This window comes from Anas acuta, chromosome 27 (assembly GCF_963932015.1).
Source record: "Anas acuta chromosome 27, bAnaAcu1.1, whole genome shotgun sequence".
Taxonomy (NCBI): Eukaryota; Metazoa; Chordata; class Aves; order Anseriformes; family Anatidae; genus Anas; species Anas acuta.
This window is the reverse complement of record NC_089005.1, coordinates 3,799,445-3,820,795: the sequence shown is the minus strand read 5'-3', so window position 1 is coordinate 3,820,795 and position 21,351 is coordinate 3,799,445. Positions and strand designations below refer to the sequence as shown.

General features: G+C 41.5%; 1 long non-coding RNA gene across 1 annotated transcript in view; it reads left to right on the top strand.

Moving 5' to 3' along the window:
* Nucleotides 1-20,915, top strand: part of LOC137845375 (uncharacterized) — a 91,094-nt gene extending 70,179 nt beyond the window's left edge. The window contains exons 4-7 of the long non-coding RNA XR_011090196.1: nt 198-428; nt 14,073-14,225; nt 16,567-16,710; nt 20,478-20,915. This is a non-coding gene — a long non-coding RNA (uncharacterized lncRNA). The remainder of the gene's footprint in view (nt 1-197; nt 429-14,072; nt 14,226-16,566; nt 16,711-20,477) is intronic.
* Nucleotides 20,916-21,351: the final 436 nt, after the last annotated feature.

The window sequence follows — 21,351 nt, the reverse complement described above, 5'->3', positions numbered from 1 at the left end:
CAAAGCTAGTGCTTTTAAACAAAATGCTTAGAATTTAAAAAAGGAGTATATGCTAAGAATACATAATATAAAAATAAAAAGGAGCTGAATGACCAGGTCTCACCAATATTTTTATAAATGACAACTCTATTGAGTATTGTGCTATTCTTCATTTTGTGTGGTAAGTAAATTTGAAGTGGGTCATTCCTTATTCGCAGATGCTACCTGTGAATAGTTTCAGACTCCTGAAAGGCCCGAAACTACGAGGCATTCGTCTTTGAAGCCAGTCTATAATGGAAGGTGATGTCGAGAAGTCATTATCTGTCACTCAGGAAAACTTCATGACAGGCAGACTGCCTGGCTTCTGACATGGCACTTGGCTGGAGCGGATGGAAAAATAGAAGCTTGCACAGAAAGCCTGAAATACATGGTCTGATTTTTCAGAATTGGTAAGTGCTTAGCATTTATTGCATTTCGTGTTTGCGCAGCACTTTTGAGAATCTTACTTATCACATTCCTAAACACTAAGTCAGAAACTTGAAACGCTAAGTTAGAAATTTGTGCTCCTTGCATAATTTTTTCCTCCTACAGTCTTGCCTTCTGTCTCTGCATATCAGTTCTTCATCTGTAAGTAAGGGTAATGTATTATTTCTCCTCTCTCTATCTGCTACATTTAAATTTCTGGTTCTTCAGAGCTTTGTCCTTTACTACCATATGTGCAGTCTTTACCCCAACGGACTTGAATTTCAGATAGGTCCTCTCTGAGGTTCTTTAATGCAATTATCAATGGTCAATCTGATTTAAGTCATAAAATATTTGTAATTCTCTGCCCACAGAAGGCTTAATTAATTAAAATTCACTTAATGTATCACAGACCTTGCTCAATGAGGAGCATGCTGGAAATACCAAGTATTATTTATTACTTCTTTAGCAAAAATGTGCATAGTAACATGAGATTGTGGTTCCAATCTACAGGGTTTGTATCCGAACCCAAATTCCCTAAGAGATAACTTGACCTCAATTTCCATTTATTGACAGTGTGCCTGGCTGGCTCACCGTCCTTAGGCATTGTGGTGTGAAATCGGAGATTAAATTAAAGAATCAAAATGATTGCCTCTTCCTGTATGCTGTACCTGGTTTATAACAAAACTGAAGGGATGTTTTATATTAGAATGTGGCTTATCCAAAAGCAATACCTTCTCCAGCTTTATGCTCCCTTGTTTTATTGGTTTTGTTAGTACCCAAATGACATATTAAAATCAACTTTCATTTTGCTTAAATTTGTAATCATTTTTCTTAAAATTGTAATCATTATTAAGCCAAACCTCTGTTCAGTGGCGTTTCCTTGGAGCCACAGTGGAAGCAGTAATTCCATGACAAAGTTATTTTGCAGTTAAAACCACAAAAATGCTAATTGTTGTTTGCATGATCCTCAGACAAAAGCTTTAGGATGCATTGGTAAAACTTGGGAGGCAAACGAAAAAGGGATGAATTATTATTTCTATTTGTTTATTTCTAATTTCATGTCAGCCCCTCATACCACCATACCCATGTCTTGGTCCATAGGATTTTATTGTTCTTGTAGAAAACATAAGCCTGGCACCGCTTGGGCTTTACTCACTGCATGTAAAGGTAATTACAGCATGCCTCTACACTTAGGAATAAATTTGTGAACTAGATTTTCTCCACTAGTGGAGGTCTATCAATCTGTTTTAGCAAGTGAAGCAATTCAAAACCCGTTGAATAGACAATTGGGCTCATGGATTTTTGATATCATGTAGAAAAGGAGGGAGATGAGAAATCTAAGCTTTTAAGGTGAAATCTGAGAAGTTTTCATGTGTATACTAGGTAAAAATTTAAGTCTTTGAAAACTGTGATTTCTGTCTTTTGTGTGAAACCACGAAATACATGACATAAGCCTACTGGTCAACAATTTCTCAAAGCAGAGGCCAGGAGAAATTTCAGAGAGCAGACTGCAAGTGAGAGTTACGTACAGGTATTATAGGTGCACATACTTTAATAGAAATGCCGTTTCAAGATGTGTTTTTTAAGCAGCCTGAAGATAGTCAATATCAAAGGCATCCCAAAATACCTTAACAAAGTACCTCTTTTAAGAAAGAAGCATTTTTCTGTGGCACATTTTAGTCTTCTGGCACCTGCCATTGTAGCGTAACAATGACTGCATCCACTTTGTCCCCATCCTGGTGTTCTGCCTCGTGTAAATGCTTTAAGACTAAGTGCACACAGGAAGGATGCCTGTTTTCATTGTCCTTCAGATAACTCTAGGCATGAATTTATCTTTCCTGTTACTGTTAGAGGAACTATTCTGCAGAGTTTTGTATCTGGAAAAAATGCACCATGAATTACTCTGCATCTGTTCTTGATGCTAATCCTATTACTAGCAACAGGATTAGTTCATAAACAAGAAGGCTGTACTAGTCTATTCCACATGCACTGCTATGAAAACGTTGCAGAGCTCACAATAACTACACCACTTCTCTGCTCTTACACGTAGCACTGCACCCAGAGCTGGCAGCTGCTGAGATCCAGCCTACTGAGGTGTACATTTGTATCACTTCTGGAAAACACTACTTAAAATGTATAAATCGTCATACCTTGTTAGGTTTTAAGGGCTACACATTGCTAAATGAAATGCCAGAATTTATTTCAAAATAAATAATTGTTCATAACTAAGTTAATCTTGTAACCGAAATCAGGCTGTACTACCTTAATTGGAAATTATTCTCTCGTGTAACTTTAGTTTTTTAGAACCACCTTTTACGAGGCTATTAATTATTCACTGGTCATCATTCTGGTATGAGGGTACTGCTCTTCTGTGTGCCACTGCCTTGCCGTGGGGACAAGCGTGTTGGAAGGGCATCTAGCTTCCATATACCTTGTCCGAAAATGGCTGTGAAGATGGTGAATTGCTACATGAGACTGGGAGGTGGTTGTGGTTATTTTACTGCTATAGACTTCCCATGCCTTGCTGTGAAATCTTATAGGAATATAGGGATTCAGTAATCAGATGAGAAAACTAAACTCCCTTGAATTTGTCATAGTTCACTTTCTGTGTTCCTCGGTTGTGTCTGGAGGTAACAGGGAAAGCCGTAGGGGTAAAATGTGTGAGCTCTGAGATTCAGGAGCTGAAGGGTAACAAAGACATAGATGTTTTTGTAATTATTCCTGTAAAACTCTGTTGGCAGGTTCTCCATGCAGCGTGCAGCATATGCCAGCAAAACTTTCTCTGTTGGCATTGCTACACGAGTTCCTCAGATGATGTGAACTGAGTTGACAAAAGCCATATTTCGTCAGCGATGCTGCATCTCTTGGATTTGGCATGGCAGGACCAGGCAGTATATATTTTTTCTCCCTCACCTCCTTCCTTGCTCTTCTCTCTCTCCTCACCTGTTATCCTTCCCCATCGTTTTCTTCTCTGAAGAGGGAAAACAACACAAAAACCCAACCCAAACCCTTCCCAGTGCAACAACACCAGCAGTACTCACTGCAGATCCTGAATTTCAACTGTGAATAAAAAGCACAAATCTTTTATCGTTTTATGCAGCTTGTTTGGCCCGTGTTGTTTCCGCATATGATCCAGATTTTAACAGTGGTGATCTTTGCTTTCAAAACAGGAAAGAGAGAAACACCTCACCTAAAGAGAGCAAAAGCTGTCCCTTGACCTTTTCAGCCTTTGGATTCTCAGTGCATCTGACTTGACCGGACAGGTCTGGGGAAGAAAAACATTAACAGCAGATGGATTTATGAAAAGAGCTTGGTGGCAGATGGTGCCTACAGACAATTACTGACATGTCCTCGGTCTTACGGGTGTGTTTTTTTCCCTTTTAGCAGCATTGTTAGTATGTGACTATCTGTGTGTGTTAGAACGATACGCTGGCAGACAGGGACTATGTTGTTATGAACAGAGGAAAAAACTTAGGGACTTCCAATATTTACTTTGAGTACTTCGGACTTCATCCTTGCTCTTGGTTTAATCCAAAGGCAAGTAACGTCAGGAGGAATCTTTTCAGTCTCCTTCACCTGTAAATTCTCCAATCACCATTTTTCTGAAATTAGTTCATCTTCAACATATAGGTTTGTATCTTCTGGTAATCATTATCCCTTTACTCAAAATAAAATTGAAAATAATAGACCTCTTTCCAATTAAACAGGTATTACACAGTGTTCCTTAGGTACATCATATTTTGGAATGATGCTTGGAAGAGACTTACCCAAAGCCCAAGGCATTCCCAGCATTAGGCGTGTGAGCAGGCTTAAAGCAGCAGCTTGCTTCCAACTAAGCAGCATTTTAAGCTCACTGCTAGCTCTGCTAACCACTGACAGAAACTCAGCATACGGACACAGAATTTGCTGTAGAAAAACATATATGTCACAAACTGCCATGGAAGCTGCATTCTGGTACAGAAATGCCATCCTAAATCCACTAGGATTTATTTGGCATTACAGTCTCTGGCTTGTCCTTTGAAATCTGTAGTCTTTCCTTATGTACGTAATTTAGGGTTAGTTCACAGAGAACTGGTACTCCACAGCAGCCAGGGCTTTGAGCTGCTTACCTCCTTTAGGATTGCCTTTGCTTGATTTAGGATTGTCTTTGCCCTGATGCAGACACAGTTGAGTATCTGGTGTGGTTCTTTGCTAGAGGCCTCTGAGAGAAGGTCCATCAAAGAGACGATAGCAGTATTGGAAGAGAGATGATCAGGATGATTTGTGTCTTTCAAGGTATCCATCTCAGCACTTCCTATTAGCATGGGTACCCTACAAATTTAACATAAGCTGCCCTTGCCCTCTGCCATAAGCTGAAAATCTGCTGTCTGAAATCTTCCCTGAGTGATTTGGACGTCCCATACCCAGCAGGAGTGAACCTGCCCAGTGACATAATCGGTTCTGGCTTTGCCTAATCATTCTTCACTGTGTTGCTTTCCACCTCTCCATTCCATATCCCATGAATGATTCATTGTCTGTAAAGGATTGTTATCTGGAGTCAAAGGAGAAGGATAAATTAAACATGAGGAGCAACTGTAGTAGGTTATGATAGGTCGAATTACCACTTTGGTTTCTTTTGGAGAAATGTTGTTGGCTATGAAAAACACCAAGAGTATTTGGCTGGAGACAAAATGGAGAAATCCCCCTGAACATTTCAAAATCCTAGTGTCACGCAGAGATGAGGCTCTCTCTGCCATATGAAATGGCTGAGGTAAAATGCCATAACTAAAGCCAAGAGTAAATCAGGGCAGGGTTGTGCTCAGGGTGGTTTAGCTTTAACCCAGTCACTGTTCAGAAAAACGTTTTGCTAATTTGACAGAGCGTCATCGGGGGCATGGTGGGAGGCATTCCAAATCTCATGAACTTTATTGTCTTCAGGCTGCATTGCTTAATTTGTCGTCATCTTTTCTTATTGTGAGAAATCCCAATAGATGAGGGAGTCAAAGGTTTTTGATGGAAGATGTGCGTGGTAAGTGGAACTTCTAGAGAAAGCAGAGTGGGAATGTAGTGGAAAAGACATGCTTTTTCTTTAAAAGCAGGGTAGAGAGGGAACAGTTAACTTGGAGGCAAAAAGTATATTGAAGAAAAAAGTAATAAGTGATGTGGTTCCAGTGTTAGTGAAATCGGAATGGTATTAAATTCAGGCTCACTTTGATCTAACACACCAGTGTGTTTGGAGCAGAGGCAACTGGAGTTGCATGAAAAATCAGGACCTGAGAAAGACACGAATCAGTTCTGGGGATGTGCACAGCTACAGTGTACTGCTGGATGACCTGAGGAAGCATTTGTCTCACTTCATTTTGGGTACCATCAATGGGAGATAAGGAGCTTTCTCTGTAATTCAGAGCCTCTGCTGAAGAACTGGTTTTTGAACTGCTTCGGGAGCCCATCACACCTTTCTCTGTCTCTGCTGTTCGACCAGCCTGCCAGGGCATATACCAGGTGACTCTAAAGTTAGGGCTTGTGACCACCTTTCCACTACCACTTCAGTTTTTGTACTTGGATAATGATGCTGGACTCGCTTATGAAAAGAGCCGAGCTTCCCAATTTAGAATACTGCTATATATGAACTCGATGTAATTAATTTCTTTCTGTTGTTACCTGGAAAAATTCTGTAACAGATGGACAGATACCCAGTATCATTTGGCAGATAATTCGTCTGACATTTTCCCTCATCAATCATTAAACAATTGGTACATTTCTTCATTGTGCAGTCAGCTTTAAATCCTATTTAGTTAGGTGTTCCACAGCATACTGATGGGATTGCTCCAGATCCACTGAAATCAATGAGGAGATTGACTTGAACGTGCTGTGAATCAGGCCTTATTTATGATCTCCAAAGGTAGCATCATAATTAGGGAATGAGGAAAATCTCAGTTCATTTTAGCTGAAGCACTTTGCTTTGTGATGTTTTCCTTGAGATGTTCCTCTGCATTAAGCACAGGAAAATGCTGTTTGCTCCCCAGTCGTAGGAGCTGTGTTGGAAGGCAGTGCTGCTGCGTGCAGTGCTGGCTGCAGATGATTTGCAAAGGATTGCAGAGGTAAGGTGTTGCTACCGAAGTCCACTAAAACACCCAGTTCCCTTCCCTCTCCTCCAGTAGTTGAGTGCTGGCAGCTGTTTAAGGAGCAGGGCCATGATACTTGCTCGTTTTCTTAATGTCCACACTACTTGATGTTCGTGGACACTTCCCCCTCCCAAGGCAGTGATTTTTTCCTGTGTGATGTTAGGAGAAAAGTTGGAAGAAGCTGACCTAAGCGAACCCTACAGACTCATTAAACAGTGGCAACTGATAAATCTCTTCTTGAAAAATCTCTTCTTTAATAGTCTCCTGAATTTTTAAGTCTTGGCGTTGGTAATGCCCGTGTTGTAGATGGATGGAAAAGGGTATTTCAAAACCAGGCCCTACCTTTATGAGGGATGAAATGATTTCACTTTTCTTCTACCTTTAATTAAAAATATCACGGCACAGACTGCATACTTCCACAACTAACTTCTTTTTTTTTTTTTTTTTTAAATTAATTGCATTAGGTGCTGTTAGCTTTTGGGGTTTTACTCCGTATTAACTCTCTCCTTTCTAGGATTTCCTCGACTCTTTGCTTTATCTTACAAAATCATTTGTAGTGAAAATAGCCAGCCTTCTTTTCCTTCTTCCCCTCTTTATTGCATCAGTATGCATTGCAAAACCGGTGGCTTGTACATCGTAAGCTAAGATAATGAGACCAATATTAATTCCACTACAGCTGCTACAGGCATGTAAATGAACCTTTCATCTGTCCTGCAAAGCAGCGCTGAGACTTGCAAAGAACACCCGGGCTAAGCAGCACGAACAGTCGGGGAGATAGCAGAGGTGAGGGTGAGAGAGGAGGGTGTGCTAAAAATGGCTGAAATCTGAATGTCCTGAATTAATATTTCCTGCTGGAATCAATGCTGTTATTATCCGCTGCATTCGTTATTGCAAGGACATTTTGTTCCTGTTTGTCCCTGCTGATTGGGATGTAGTAATCATTGTCCTGTTAGCATGGAAAAGGTCACTCCGCGAAGCCCCTCGTACAATTTTCTTACCATGTTAGCTTCAAACTCTGCTAGGGGATATGTCTTCTAGGTTGTATCCGCGTTGTGGAAAGCAGGTTAGAGCAGGCTGATTTGTCTAAAAGCAATATAGTGGGTAGTAGGGCAGTGCGCGGGCTAATTAGCTCAGCCTCTCAGCAAAGCTAATTAATCTAGACACAGTGTTGTGCTGACACAACTCTGTTGCTTTGAGTTCTGGCAGGGATTAGTTTGTGGCTGATGTGGCTCGAGTGTCTCCCTGCTCTGTTTTTCTTGGGGGGTGTCAGCTGTGCCCTGAGAAAACTTACACCAGCAGTTGGGCAGGATGGGAAGGAAAATGTCCCTCGGCCGTGCGTTGTCTCTTGTATTTTACCAACGAGCAGAGGCTTCCCTCAGAGCTCAAGAAAATAGTTGGGTTGCTGTGGGTTTGGTTTTGTTTTGGAAGCCAGACTTCCTCTATATCATGGTGTAATGAGGAATTGGCTGTGCTTACAACAGCAGACTGAATAATTCTGCGGTGTTGGAAAAAGTTAGACCCATTTAGTGCCCACCTTGTATCTCTGCTTTGCAAATGTGCTTGCTTCCAGTCCTCTTCAGTAAAGCACTTAAGTGTGTATGAAGGGCTTCAGTGGGGTTTAGCCATATGTTAAAGGTAAGTGTATTTGAAACGCTTTGCTGAATCGAGGTCTAAATGGAAGCGATATGCAGAACCTTTCGACAAACATCGGATTTTTCTGAACACAAGCAGGCCATTATTACGAGTTGAAAATCTACAGGGAGGCAGACTGCGTGTCAAGTAAATCACGGCGTCATCTGATTGTTGTGACGTGCTCCTGAGAGAAGGCCCCAAGTTGCCTGTGCAGGATGGCCCTTTTGACAAGTTTTATGTCAGTGGCAGTAACAAGACGAACCCAGGTACGTTTTTACAGTATCTTTTCAAATGAAAAGCACATTTCAAATGCATATATCCCTTTTTGATATAGCTAAGACAGAAGTGAGCAGGGACTCGGTTTGGCAAGTCCTACTAATCTTTGATGGAGTTGGAACCCAGGTATCCATTTTCTTCACATCTCTCTCTCTGGTATGTATTAGGTGATGTAGCTGTTAGATGAGCTCTACGTGTTGTTAATCCTCCAGGAAACTACATTTTAATGGAAACATATCTGAAGGGATGCAAGTCATAGCCTTGGAGTTTTGAGGGATTGATCTGCGATCGTCAAGTTGAAAGTCTGAAAGGAATTTTTCATCATTACTGTTGGAAAATTAAAGAGCTGAAGCACATTTTGCAAAAACACTTGTAATTTGGAGATAATATGGAGAACGTTACAGAGGGCGTTACAGTTCCCCAGACCTCCAAACCAGGGGTTTTCATCTAATAGTTATTCCCCAGTTGAACTTACTTTTGCTCCTGAGTCCTCATCCAAGTTGTGTGCTGATTTTTTTTAACTGCTCAATGGGATGGGAGCAAGGAAACCCTGGTAATGACTGGTGCTGTGCCACTCACCCCTGGCATCACATCTGCCTTGTGAAAATCAGGGAAAGGAGGGACTCCAATGCCAGGGTCTTGAGCTTGAGATCAGCTTTTTAAATTAGTTTGGAAAGGGGAGGAGAAGAGCTTTGTTGTTTCATGCTCTTTTTCCTTTTTTCTTCTAGAATCTCACTCTTGTTTTTATTCTTCTTCAAGACAATAACTAGTTTTGACAACTGGTTAATTTTAGCTGCTATGTTGGCATGTATTTTGGGCAGCTGTGTAAACTGAGTGCAACACTCACCCACTCACCCACCCCCTGTTAATTAAAAGTGGAGAAAAAAGCAAGTCTCTGGGCCATTTCTGCTGAATTTATGGTATGAAGTGTAGGACAGGCTAGAGCAGCCCCCCCCCCAGGAGCCATTTAAGTGCTTGACTAGATGATGAGTATAACAACAAGGTTTTATGTTTGATTTTAATAAAAACTTTTAAGACCTGACATGGTCTTGAGGGGGCACTTCCAGTCTCTCAGGTAAATAAACACATTAACAAAATATATTTCCTGACGTGTTGCTGGTTTTGCAGCATCTGTAATCTTAAATAATAGACCAAGGCAGCCTTTTCAGAAGTATTTCACAATTGGTAAATGCCTATTCTTATAAATGTGAGAAAACCTTATTAACTTGCTAGATGCTGCTCACCCTGGAAGAGCTTGCGGGGATTCCTGTGGGGTTCTGTGCTCAGCTCCCCAAGGAACGTGCCATTACCGAGCAAGCACTGGTGAGAAGAGCCTTGTTAAACACTTCTCAGCATACTTCTGCGTGTGCTTTGCCTAAAATTTAAAGGTTGTTATTGATAAACCAGCCTCAACAGAGGTCAGCACGCATCATGGGTGTCTCGTGCCAGTTCCTTTTCAATAGGGAGCATCTCCTGGGGATTCTCTGGATGTGATTTGTGCTTCGTGTGCTTAGCTGCTGGCACAGCATAAATCAGCATAACTGGTTGAGAAAAGCCTTGCTCCAGTAGGACGAAAGGTGAGAACAGGTAGGGGAGGGAACTTGGCAAAATGCGGACAGAAATAGAAACCACATTTCTAGGCTCACCCCAATCTGCTGAATGCTTTTGGTGGGTTTTCCCAAGCTGGTTTGTGTAGTGGTTGTGGTGGTTTGATGTTTTTTCATCGTTATTGTTGTTTTTTTCCCAGACCAGTGTGGGTGGTCAGCATTTTAGCGCATTCATAATCACAATTGAATGTTGACTCAGTTATGGATCGTCTTTCTTCTAGTGGATTTGTGCTTTTTTTCCCCCCTGAAGGCATTTCTTGCTGAGTGTAATCTTGAATCATTTTCATGCTAGGTGAGAATTTAACTCCAAATGATGGGCTTCTATAGATTGACAAACAACCACAGGAATGGGAACTAGCACCAAAGGAAAGCGATGAGTGAGATTTTCAGAGGTGCCTGGGGTAGGTGAAGCCTCAAGCACTCCAGCTAAATAACCACCTCCTTCCTGCCTTAGAGCTCTTGTCCAGAGATGGGAAAAGTCAGACTAAAGACGTGTTTTTAAAGATTATTTTTTTTTCCCTTGACCTCTGTCCTGTGAGTAGATGAGAAGTTTTGCCGGCTGCCTGGGAATGCAGCTCCGCTTCCTTTCCGTGAATGCTTTTCTTAGAATGATCTTGAGCATTGTTGCTTGATGCATCAAGAGCTTGCCCTGCCTGAAAAGGATCGCCCTGAAATTCAGTCCTGCAGGGGACAGATGAGACAGCCCTGCAAAGTCAGGCTCAGAGGATGAAGGAACTCATCACTGTTGAACATGAAACCTGCCAATTGCAGTTTGCTTCTGAGAAGGAAAATCAAAGACACAAAAGGGGATGATCAGATGCTGAAAGTAATCTGTGAAAATAATTCACAGAGAATATCCCTCTTTGTCAGCCCTCTGATGCCCCGTGCCTAAATAATGCAGCACCCCAGGGAGGTGTCTCTGCTCTTCAGAGGACACGGCCAGGAGTATCCTTTCCTTTGCCGAGGGGCAGCGGTTGTGTCAGCTGAAAATTGTCAAGTGAAAAATCTCAATTCAAAACATAGTCTTACCACCAGGGAAAAAAATAATAAAAAATGGTTTGTTTCAGGAGCTAATTTTGGAATCCTCCACTCTACTGTCTCCGTTCAGCTTCAGTAGAAACCCACCTTGCATTATTTAGATAACTACTGGAGGAACTACATACTTACATACGTATGTGCTATTGTTTAGTGTTTCTGCACTGAAATAATGCAGAGTTGGATCTGCATTAAAGCAGAGTTGAATCTACACTTCGACTTTTCTTAATTTGTGTTTTGAGTGGTTGTTTTTATTTTTCCTGCAGTAGTTTGTCATTTCCAGTTTGTCACTGCAGATATTCTGTAATCCAGCTGTCCTTAAAGAGTGGGTAATTCAATACTATGAAGGAGTTCTGAAGATAAATACTGGAAGATACTAATTTTTAAGTTTGACTAAAAGTCAGCACCGTAAAAAGGGGTGCTTCCTGACACTGCACAGAGTTTACAACAATTTGACGAAGAGTTAAAGGACTCCTTAGGCTTTTTGTGCAGATTATCAAGGACCTTGCTCAAGATAACCCTCACAACTCGCCCAAGTCATAGAAAGCAGGAGCTGGGATTAAAAAAAAAAAAATGAATAAAGAATGAATAATTGGCCTCTCGAGTGTGAAGGTACTGTCTGTTTTTAAAGGACATTTGTGTTTGTTAAAATCGACCTTTTTCCTGAGCAAAAAATACATATCTCTCTGGCACTAAAGAAGAAGTAATTGCCAAAGTTATTTGTGTCACAATAACTTATTAATCTGGAAGGATGAAGACACTACCCAGAGGTCATGTATGACCTAGTAATGAGACCATCAAGCATCGTCATAAATAATTAAACCAAGACACATTACTTGAGAGCCCATTAAGAACCAGCAGCTCTTATTTAAAAAAAAAATAAAGTGCAGCAGCAAGTTTGTATCTGTTTGCTTTACAAACTTGAGGGCAGAGTCAGTGTTTTCTGTACATGCAGCAGAAACCCCTGGGAACATAAAATAAATAACGAAGTACCCGAGGGGAGATTTTCTCCTAGGACATGTTTGACCCCACTTCATGAGCACCTCATCAGTGGAGGAAGTTGGTTAAAAATGCAGATAAAGGGTTTGATCGGCAACGAGAAGTCCTCTGGTCAGGGTGAGAGGGGTTCGAGCTGATACCCCGTGACTCAACGCCTTGTGCTAGCCCAGATGACAGGTAGCATGTTTACCCGAGAGGCATAATTAATCTGAAGTTAATTGAGTAATTCTGTGTTTAATCTGGTGTACCAGAGAATTAAATTGACGTCCTGAGCCAGTCAATCTCTCATACAATTTTTTGGGGAGGGATTGTGACTTTTTTGTTTAAATATTGTCAAGATCCACTTGTATTTCAGCTGCAGCAGATACAGATGACTCCCTGCATTACCGCTGCAGATAGGATAGCGTGCACATTTCTGAACCAGTTCCTAAGGGTTTTTGTCAGTCTATCCCTTCTCATTGTTGGGATTTAAAAAAGCCATGTTGTCAGAGTCCAGCAAATATCTTTTCACCACCATTTAATGTGCTTGGTTCCTAAACAATTGCAATTGATTTTGTTTGGTCTTGCAAACACGAATTATCCCATAATCATCTTAGCCTTCCAGCCATGCTTACATTGACTTGTTTGTGTTTTAAAGAGAGAAAATGCAGACATTGTCATGAAAATAAGAAAGGTTAGAAGCAAATAAAAGGTGTTGTTTTTTTTTTTTTTCCCCTGGTTGGCTGGATGTGCATCCACTTCAATTAATTCCCATCCTTAATAGCGTATTTAGTACAATGCGAGGAGTGAGGTAAATTTCAGAATTAAATAAATGACCTTTATTTTTGCTTTTGCTTGTGGTTTCTGCTAAATGGCTATTTCAGGGTTCATCAGTGACAGTCTCCTAGACTGTGTGATTGCTTGCTTTTACTCAAAACGAGTACACGCAGCAGAATACTAAAGGCACAGTATTTTTCAACTACAATACATTTCTCTACAAGCAAGGCTTTGTGGTTCAGCGCAGTCTTAAGTCCTGGAGGATGAAAACATTCAGACAATTACCCACCACTTTTGAATAACAGCATTTCCTTTGACAACCATGTAGATAAAGGGGGGTGTGCATTGCTGGTGCTTTAAGACTCCTTTTTTTTTGGCTAATGTTTTACTTTTCAAGTAGCTTTATCCCTGTTTGTCTGTACTCGTTAGCTTTGTAAGTGGTTTGGGTTTCTGCTAACAGAATAGCAGATGTATTAAAAACGTGTCACCTAGTGAAAGCCTGCCAGCAGCCGCTGATGGTTGAAATGGGTCGCGTGTCCAAGCAGCTGTACAAAGCCCAAATTGCCTAACTCAGGAAAAAATGTTAGGGTCAAATCAGTAGGTAGCCTTGCTGCGAGCTCCAGATAACAGCTTAGAGCACATACCCTATTATTTGTTTCATACAGCTCCGGATCTCTAAGAAGGCTTTACCAGAAACGTCGTAAATAAAACAGATGAGAGCCACAGGGCTCCCCAGAAGAATAATCCCATGTGTGACGCAGTGCTTGATGCCACCATGGTTTCGATGGCAAACCCAGAGAATTCCAGGTGGGAACGAGCAGCTGAGCTCAGAAGATCCCATCTTTGTGCCACTGCCCTTAGAAATGAGAGGGAGAGATGCTGGAAGGCCAGTGGTGATAGAGGTGGAGTTATTACTAAACAGAGAGAGGTTTTCTACAGCTTTTTTCGCAGACATGAGGTGGGGAGGATTGTCTGCTGCTCAGATTTACTCCTGGATAACTCAAGCCTGAACGTGGCCTGAGTTGTCTCCGGGCACATCTCATGCGTGACAGCAGCATTCAGAAATTCAGCTTCCTGGTTCTGTAAATCAACCTTAAGGTTTAATTTCAGTTTTGTTCTGAAAACATCCGTGTGCTACTGCAGGATTGTAAATCGTCTCTGAGCTCTAAAACTGCGACATTAAGTCTCTTTGGTAATGTGTTTGCTTGTTTATTTCAAGGGTAATCGGTGCTTGTGCAAGAATCTCCTTTGGTAACTGCTCCGGGGAAGAAAGGCTTGGTCGTGAGATGTGCTGAGTGCCCTTGGTGTCCGTCATGTTTAAGGATGCTCAGCAGCTGGAGAGAGTGCTGTGGACAAGGCTTTAACCTCGCTGGTAAGAGCTGTGGTAGTGAGGAGCAACAAGGTAAAGTTTTCCTGTTGGTACACTGGGTATTTCTTCCCCACTTCATGCCTGGCCCCAGAGCTTCCAGGCCTTTTTTTCACCTCCCCATTCACAATGACTTAAGGCTTTGAGTAAAGCAAGTTTTTCAGAAGGAAATTTGTGAGAAGCTTTGTCTTGTACAACTTGCATGGTTAAGGCTGGGAGGCAGCTCTGGGGCTGCCTGGTCCAAGCTCCTGCTGAAGCTGGGACACCCAGAGCAGGGTGCTGGGGCCACCCACGTACAAGCTATGTGCTCTAGCTTTGCGTGGAGCAGTCTCAGAGGAAGACTACCGATGCCAGAACATATTGCTTGTGTAACATAATGCCCTGGAAGGGTGTCAAACACTATGTCCCCTGTGCCTGACACAAATGATCCAGTTGTTCCCATATTCTCCTTCCCAACGCCTCCTTCAGGACAAGGTGTACTCGGTGCTGCAGTAGGTAAAGGATGATTTCTCCACCAGGAAATATTCCCTCCAGCACCCATTAATAAAAGGTTGATGTACATAAGAAGATTTAGCTCTCTTTTGAAATACTTGAATATTGCTTTTCTCCTTATTAATTTGAAGGCATGGGTAATCACTATAAAGTTGTGTTTTTTTTTTTTTAAATCTTGATTCATAGGTTAATGAGATCCTGTGGCAATAAGTTGCAGTAGTTAGTACTGTTAAATAAGGCAGAACATGAAAGATACATTTCCACAACCTGCTGAATGATGTTTTTCCAAGTGAATCCCTGAGTTGAGATTTGTATTTTTTTTAAGAATGATTCCTTGTTTGTCCTGAAATTCCTTTTTTTTTTTTTTTCCTCCCACAAAAAGCACAAATAGATGATATTTTTCTCTTGCCATTGTGCCAATCAGTTCTGTTTCCTGCTTTTATGTGGTCAGAGCACAGTTGTCTGTTCCCATCCCCCTCAGCGTTTTGTTTGCAGTATTAGCTCCTTGGACGATGCTGTCTTTTCATCCGTCTGGACAGCAGCTTGTACCCATGCCCATCACGGTGACTTCTCAATGCCATCGCAATGCAAACAGTAAATAACACTGTACTTCAGTCAGATAAATAGCAAAGTACAGAGAAGGTACTCTGGAGCTTGGGTATCCTCAGGGAGGCTTTGCATTGGGTTGAAACCTCAAGGCTGTGCTGTAGTCTGTGAGTAAAATGAATAACATCGTTCTTCCTAGCCAGGAAAGTCTCCAGTAGGACACCTCCGAGTGCTGTGAATGGGAGCAAATTGGTGATGTTGGAGCCACGCGCTTGTTAGCTTTGATCAGCAGGTGTACCTGCCATGGTGACATCAATAGGGACAGAGAGAGCAAGATCAGAAAGTTCTGATCTGACTGAACCCTTCAGCTGTGATCCCACTCCACCGCATGAGAGGGGAAGAGAAGTTAATGATGCAGGGAAAATGACCAGCAGCAGCTGCAGGATCCCGGTGCCTTCTACTAAAGTTTTCAGAAGGGGAACAGCTACAGACTGCCATTCTCAGTCTTTCATGCCTTAATTGAGGGCTAAGAAAGGAAATTACCTTTGCTCAGATTCCAAATGCTTAGAAGAAACAGATTTGGTACTACGGCTGGCATTTAGAAGTGCAGCTGTGGGAGAAGGCTGATAGATGCCTCCACTTGGGCCCCTGCACCCACAGCAGGACCTGAGCAGGGGGTTAGGGTGGGCTTGTAGGAGCCAGGTCTTCTGCAAATCTTCCCTCGTCGCCTGCCCATCTCTCTTGTCTTTTAAGGGCAGTCCCACACACTGTCAGTGGTGCGGATGCACTCCTGTGGCCTGTGTAGAATTTCAATAGACAGTTAGATGGAGGCCAGTCTTTTCCTACTATTAGTCGTATTGTGGAAAAAAAAAAAAAAAGATGCTAATGTCAGTGGAGTTTGGTTATCTAAGTCATGAATCTTCTCTGTAGATTGGAAACTCCCTATGAACAGGGTTTGAAGAGTATAAAAAAGGGCAGCAAGGGAGAGAAAGCCTTTGTGAGCTCCTCAACAACTGGAAACTATAGCGAGGATTAATGGATTTGGGTATTCCAGGTTGGGTGTGTCAGATGGAATCAAGGCTGATCAAAGAAAAAATCCAGTTTGGGGAGACTTCTTATTTTGAATACACTCAAATAGAAATCCAATAAAATATTCAATTAAAATCAGTTGGAATCTTTCATTTAACTGAGAATTAGCTGCGTATTGTTTCTGAAGAGTTCATCTGCTGTTTATTTGCCTCTCCCGTCATTCAGATTTCTGGACGAATTAAGCTTATTGAGTGCTGAGAGCTTTCTTTTTGCATTTCAGGTTCCAGTTTGAGGTACTCCACGTTTGAAAACCTATCCTTTCATGTGAGGGCATCACATGGAGAAATTCAGTCGTGATTTACAGATTTGTTTCCTCACTGAAAACACTGAGTGGTGCCTGATAGAATTACACAAAAGCATTAAGGTATGTATCTAATTCACCCTTAAAGTTCCAGGTGCTTATTTTCCTTTCATTGAGTAATTGATGTGGGAGGGGACCTCTGGCCATCCATATTCCAACCGCTTCTGTTTGAAGCAATTTAACTAGGTCAGGCTCTGTCAGCCCGCATCCAGTCCCATTTTGAATATTTCTGATGGTGGAGATTCCACAAACTCTGTGAGCAATCATCCCATGAAGACATTTCCTGTGTCTTGACTTGTGTCTGTTGCCTCTTCTCTTATCACTATGTGCCTCTTTTTTTTTCTTTTTTTTTTTCCAGTGGCTCATGGTTAACATTGCTCTTAAATCCACCGTATTTAATGTGGTCCACGATTAGGGAACTTGACTGCATCCTGGAGGGTTTTTATACTTGGGCGCTTGCCTGGCTGACAAGAAAGGTGGTCATGGGTAAGCCATGCGTGGAATATGAAAAGGTGCAGGTTCTGTTCAAAGTCATTTTATGCATCAAAGAGACAGTTTGTGAGGCTTTGGGCATGTCAGTCCTTTGAAGTCTCAGTTCTTGATCTGTTAAATGGAGAGACAGTCATCTTCCCTCTGCACTTTTGCTTGGTTAAGTTCTCTTTTTTCTTAGCTGTGTATGTGGCTCCGTGCATACAGCTAGGGGAACAGTGTTGCTGGTTGCATGTGCTACGCTAAAATAAATAAGTTCATGGTAAACTGAGACAAATGTGGAAGAACATTGAGGAATCCAGAAAGGGTTTTATTGCATGCTGTTTTTAATGTACCAGCCAAATGTTGACGATCAAATGTTTCACATATGAAGAGTTGAGGATGGGAACTTGAATGTATATATTTCCATCAATAATTCACAGGACATTAGAGTCTCAATGTCAGAAGTTGTACCTCTGTGCAGGATGACAGTATATTAATGAAGTTGCTCCAGCCATTACACTCCAATTGCTAATTTATTCATAGTTTACTAGCAGTGGGGAGAGAGGGGGGAAGGAAAAGCCAAGGTCTGAGTTCAGTAGCCCTTGAAACAAAGATTCATGCTAGCTTTATTAGCAGCATTTGATTTCTGATTCCTGTCTCTGTATCAGCCATTGTGGATGAGGCCAGATTAAGAGAAGGGAATTGAAAGCAGCCTGGCTATTCCAATTCAAAGTAGGCCTTACCACAAAATCATTCCTCTGGACTTGAAAACTAACAGAAGTAAGGCAGTCCTGTCCAAGCTGGTATAGTGAAACACGTTCTCATTTGCCTAAAAACCTCCCCTGAGTTCATAGTGTTTTATCCTGTGATTTGAATTGTTACTATTGGCTGGGTCACCTATCTCTGTACTGAAGACTTAGCCCTACAAAAATGCCCACCATGAGTTAAAATGTAGTAAAGAGACAGGTTGATTCCTTTGGAGAACTGAAATGCATGCATGCAAACCCCCTCAGTGTCTGTCGTCCTGCACCTGCCACTGTACCCACCCCGATGCTCTGCTTTCCAGGAAACTCTCCTAAAATATTTTAGGCAAGTAGGGTCCAATTTCCATCATGTTCTTAAATGGCACTCATTTAAGACTCATGTTAAAACTCAATATAGGTACCTTAGAAATCACTAAATCAGGCCCCCATAATTACTGTTTTTGCTTGTAAAGTCATGTTTTGAAAGACTTGCCAATTAACTTCATACAGATGTCTGCAGTCATCCTCATTTCAGTGGCATCGTGCAAAGTATGTTGAGCAAAATTTGATGTGCAATCTAGTTCGTAAAATAGACGTGCCCGTTTCCATACATAGACTCCTGTTTATCTGTGTGTGTACGTCACCTAGTCTGCATCGAGTGTGAACACATCTGTCTCTTTCAAAATGCGCCAGATTAGCTTAGAGCATTTGTACACATTTGTAGCCTGTAGAATTTCCAGGCTCATCTGAAAAGAAATGATGTGAAGATATTTACATGAAATCCAGACAGGCTAATTGAAGGTGTCAATAACTTCCATCGGGGATAATGCTAAGCAGTTTGAAAGCGTGTCTGATGGGGTGGTGGTGTAGTTGGGACCAAAGAGTAAAATGTGGCATTTTAGGAAAAGTACAAGATTCCAGGTGTCTGTGCAAGATGTTATTGGAGCAGGCTTTGTGCACTGGTGTTCCATGCTGAGAGCATCAACAGCATTTTCCTTTCCTGCTCTGTGCTGGGAAACGTAAACATTTTAGTATGTAAAATACTTTGCATATTTGGAAGCAAATGATGCACCCATGACAAAATCCTCCATTCAGGAGCTTCGTTGGACTCCAAATGTGGAGCGAGGTTCCCGTTCCCTTCAGTGGGCAGTTCCAGCAACCACTTCTCACCAAATCCCAGAGCTGGGAAGAACTTTGCTTAAAGGTGCAATTTCCAATAACATGGACGTGTCTCGTCCCGGTAACAATCTCTTAATGAAGTGCACAGTCAGTCCTGTGTTGAATAATTGTCCAGCTGGAAGAGTCTCTTATTCTTGATATTTTAATTAAATATCTCTCTGCCTCAATAGCACTTGGGGATTGCATCGACATAGTCGTTTAAAGGAGGTCATTGGTTTGGGTCCAGGCTGCTCTGATTGCAGCCAGGCTTGGCTAGTGGCAGTCTGATGCTTAGTATGGAAATCAGTTGGTCATCCTCCTTCAGCGTCTCCTGGACAAATGAACGTGTTACTGAAGCACCATCACACCTGGCTTTGCTGTAAGCAGTCTCATTGACCTCTTCACGAGCTCTGCCAACAGTTTGATTTGTGCGTTGGAGGTGGAATGATCTTCCCAGCACGCGTTTCCTGAAATAAAGGATGCTGGTAGGACAACGTGGAAGTCTGTATGGCAGCTAGCCAGTTGTGGTGCTGCTGGCTGGAGAATTTTGTTTATTTATGTATTTATTTTGCCTGGATAATTTGGGGCTTTTAAAATAGAAGAGGACGACAAAAAGTGATGACGTGGTATTTTCTTACTGTCTCTTCTTAGCGTTAGGAAAACTGCAGAGATGTTATCAAGAAACCTTTCCCTATTTCTGTCTTTCCCACTCCCCTCTCTGTGCTTGTCATTGAGCTGTTTCTTGGAATTTGCACTTCTTCAGATTCATGGTGTTGTTTCTCCCGCTACACAACAGCACTTTGCTGCACTTAAGCACTTTCCATGTGCCGTGTATAGAAGAAGAATGTAGAATGAAAATTGCACCTTTAGAGGGAAACTGATCATATTTCATATTAAGACTGTAGTTGTATGTAATTTATGCAGGGCTAACAAATGCTTAATAGCAATTGCATGCATGGTTTGTAGGTGTTAGAGATGGTTAAAACATCATTATAAATCATAGGTAGGATTGCAACTGCCAATTAAGAGTATTAACACATGTAGTAACATTGTTTTAACTCTTTATAAACTTCCCAAATAGTGTTGCTGTAAAGGATACTCAGTTTTAGACTGAGCTTAGAAATAAAATACCTGGTAAAATTAGACAAAGGAGGGAAGTTTATTTGGATTGCAGTGAAGAGTTTTGGTGAGATGTTTATTCCACAGACGATAAATGATTTCATTCAATTAGATTAAACAAACAAACAAATATTAGGTCATCAGAAAGAAAACCCATAGATTAAGACTGCAGGGAAGTAGAGTAGACTCTGAGACTGATCATTTAATTGCAAAGAAATCTCGTTTGGAGTGCGCTGACTCAAAGGCTTTGAACTTGTGCTCTCCTCCTTGCTCCCCCTACTTTTATTAACGTCGTTCTGAGGTTGACTGTGTTTATCCATTGGGCCCTTGTATTTGCAGATTTCTTGTTGTCAGCTCCAACCCTCCTCTTCTACCCCATTGGAACAAAGAAGTAAAAAAATCCCTCTGAAAGGCGGTTGCATGAATGGCCATTGATTAACGTGCTTGGGTAAGTCTTCCAGAGGAGTGTGAAATGTCCCCTCTGTGGCCTGAAATGGGCTCGGTTACAATGTTATGGACATGTTTAGTAAATCTTGTCTTGATTTAAAAATCGTCACGTCTGCCGTTCCTGAATGCCAACACTCTCATTTTGCACTTTGAAACATAAATGACTGCACATTAATGCAGCAACCTCATACTGCAAAGTGTAGATGTTTCCATCTTTAATAACATTAGAGATAAAGACAAGTGACTTCTTAGCCTCTTGATGGTTCCAAAGATTAACCAAATCACAGGACTTCAAATTTATTAACAATTGCTAGATCTGAATTACTTTTATTCAATTAACTAACTCAAGGATCATTTTCAGTAGAAATGATGACCTTAAACACAGTCAGCGTGGAAAAGAGGAATGAGATGTGGGTAAATGACATATTATTACATGCTCCAGCATCATCTTGAATTTAGTAAGTGCCATCTAAGTGGGGGAGAGAAATGTTCCACTAACAATTTTATATTTTTGATACCTTTCAGACTGAATATTTACTGCTTCTCTGATAAATATATTAGTCTGGGGCAGTTTGGTGGCTTCTGCAGTAGCTGGACCAGGCATGGTACAAGTCAGCTCTGAGGGATCTGCTTGCATTTAAAAATTGCTGACTTTTTGGGGTTTGGAAGGTTACCTTCCAGGATTTGGGCCGTTATTCTCTTTCAAGGTCCAGATAGATAGTCCTGTGATGGGCAGGGCTCTTTGCAGAACCTACATCCAAGATTG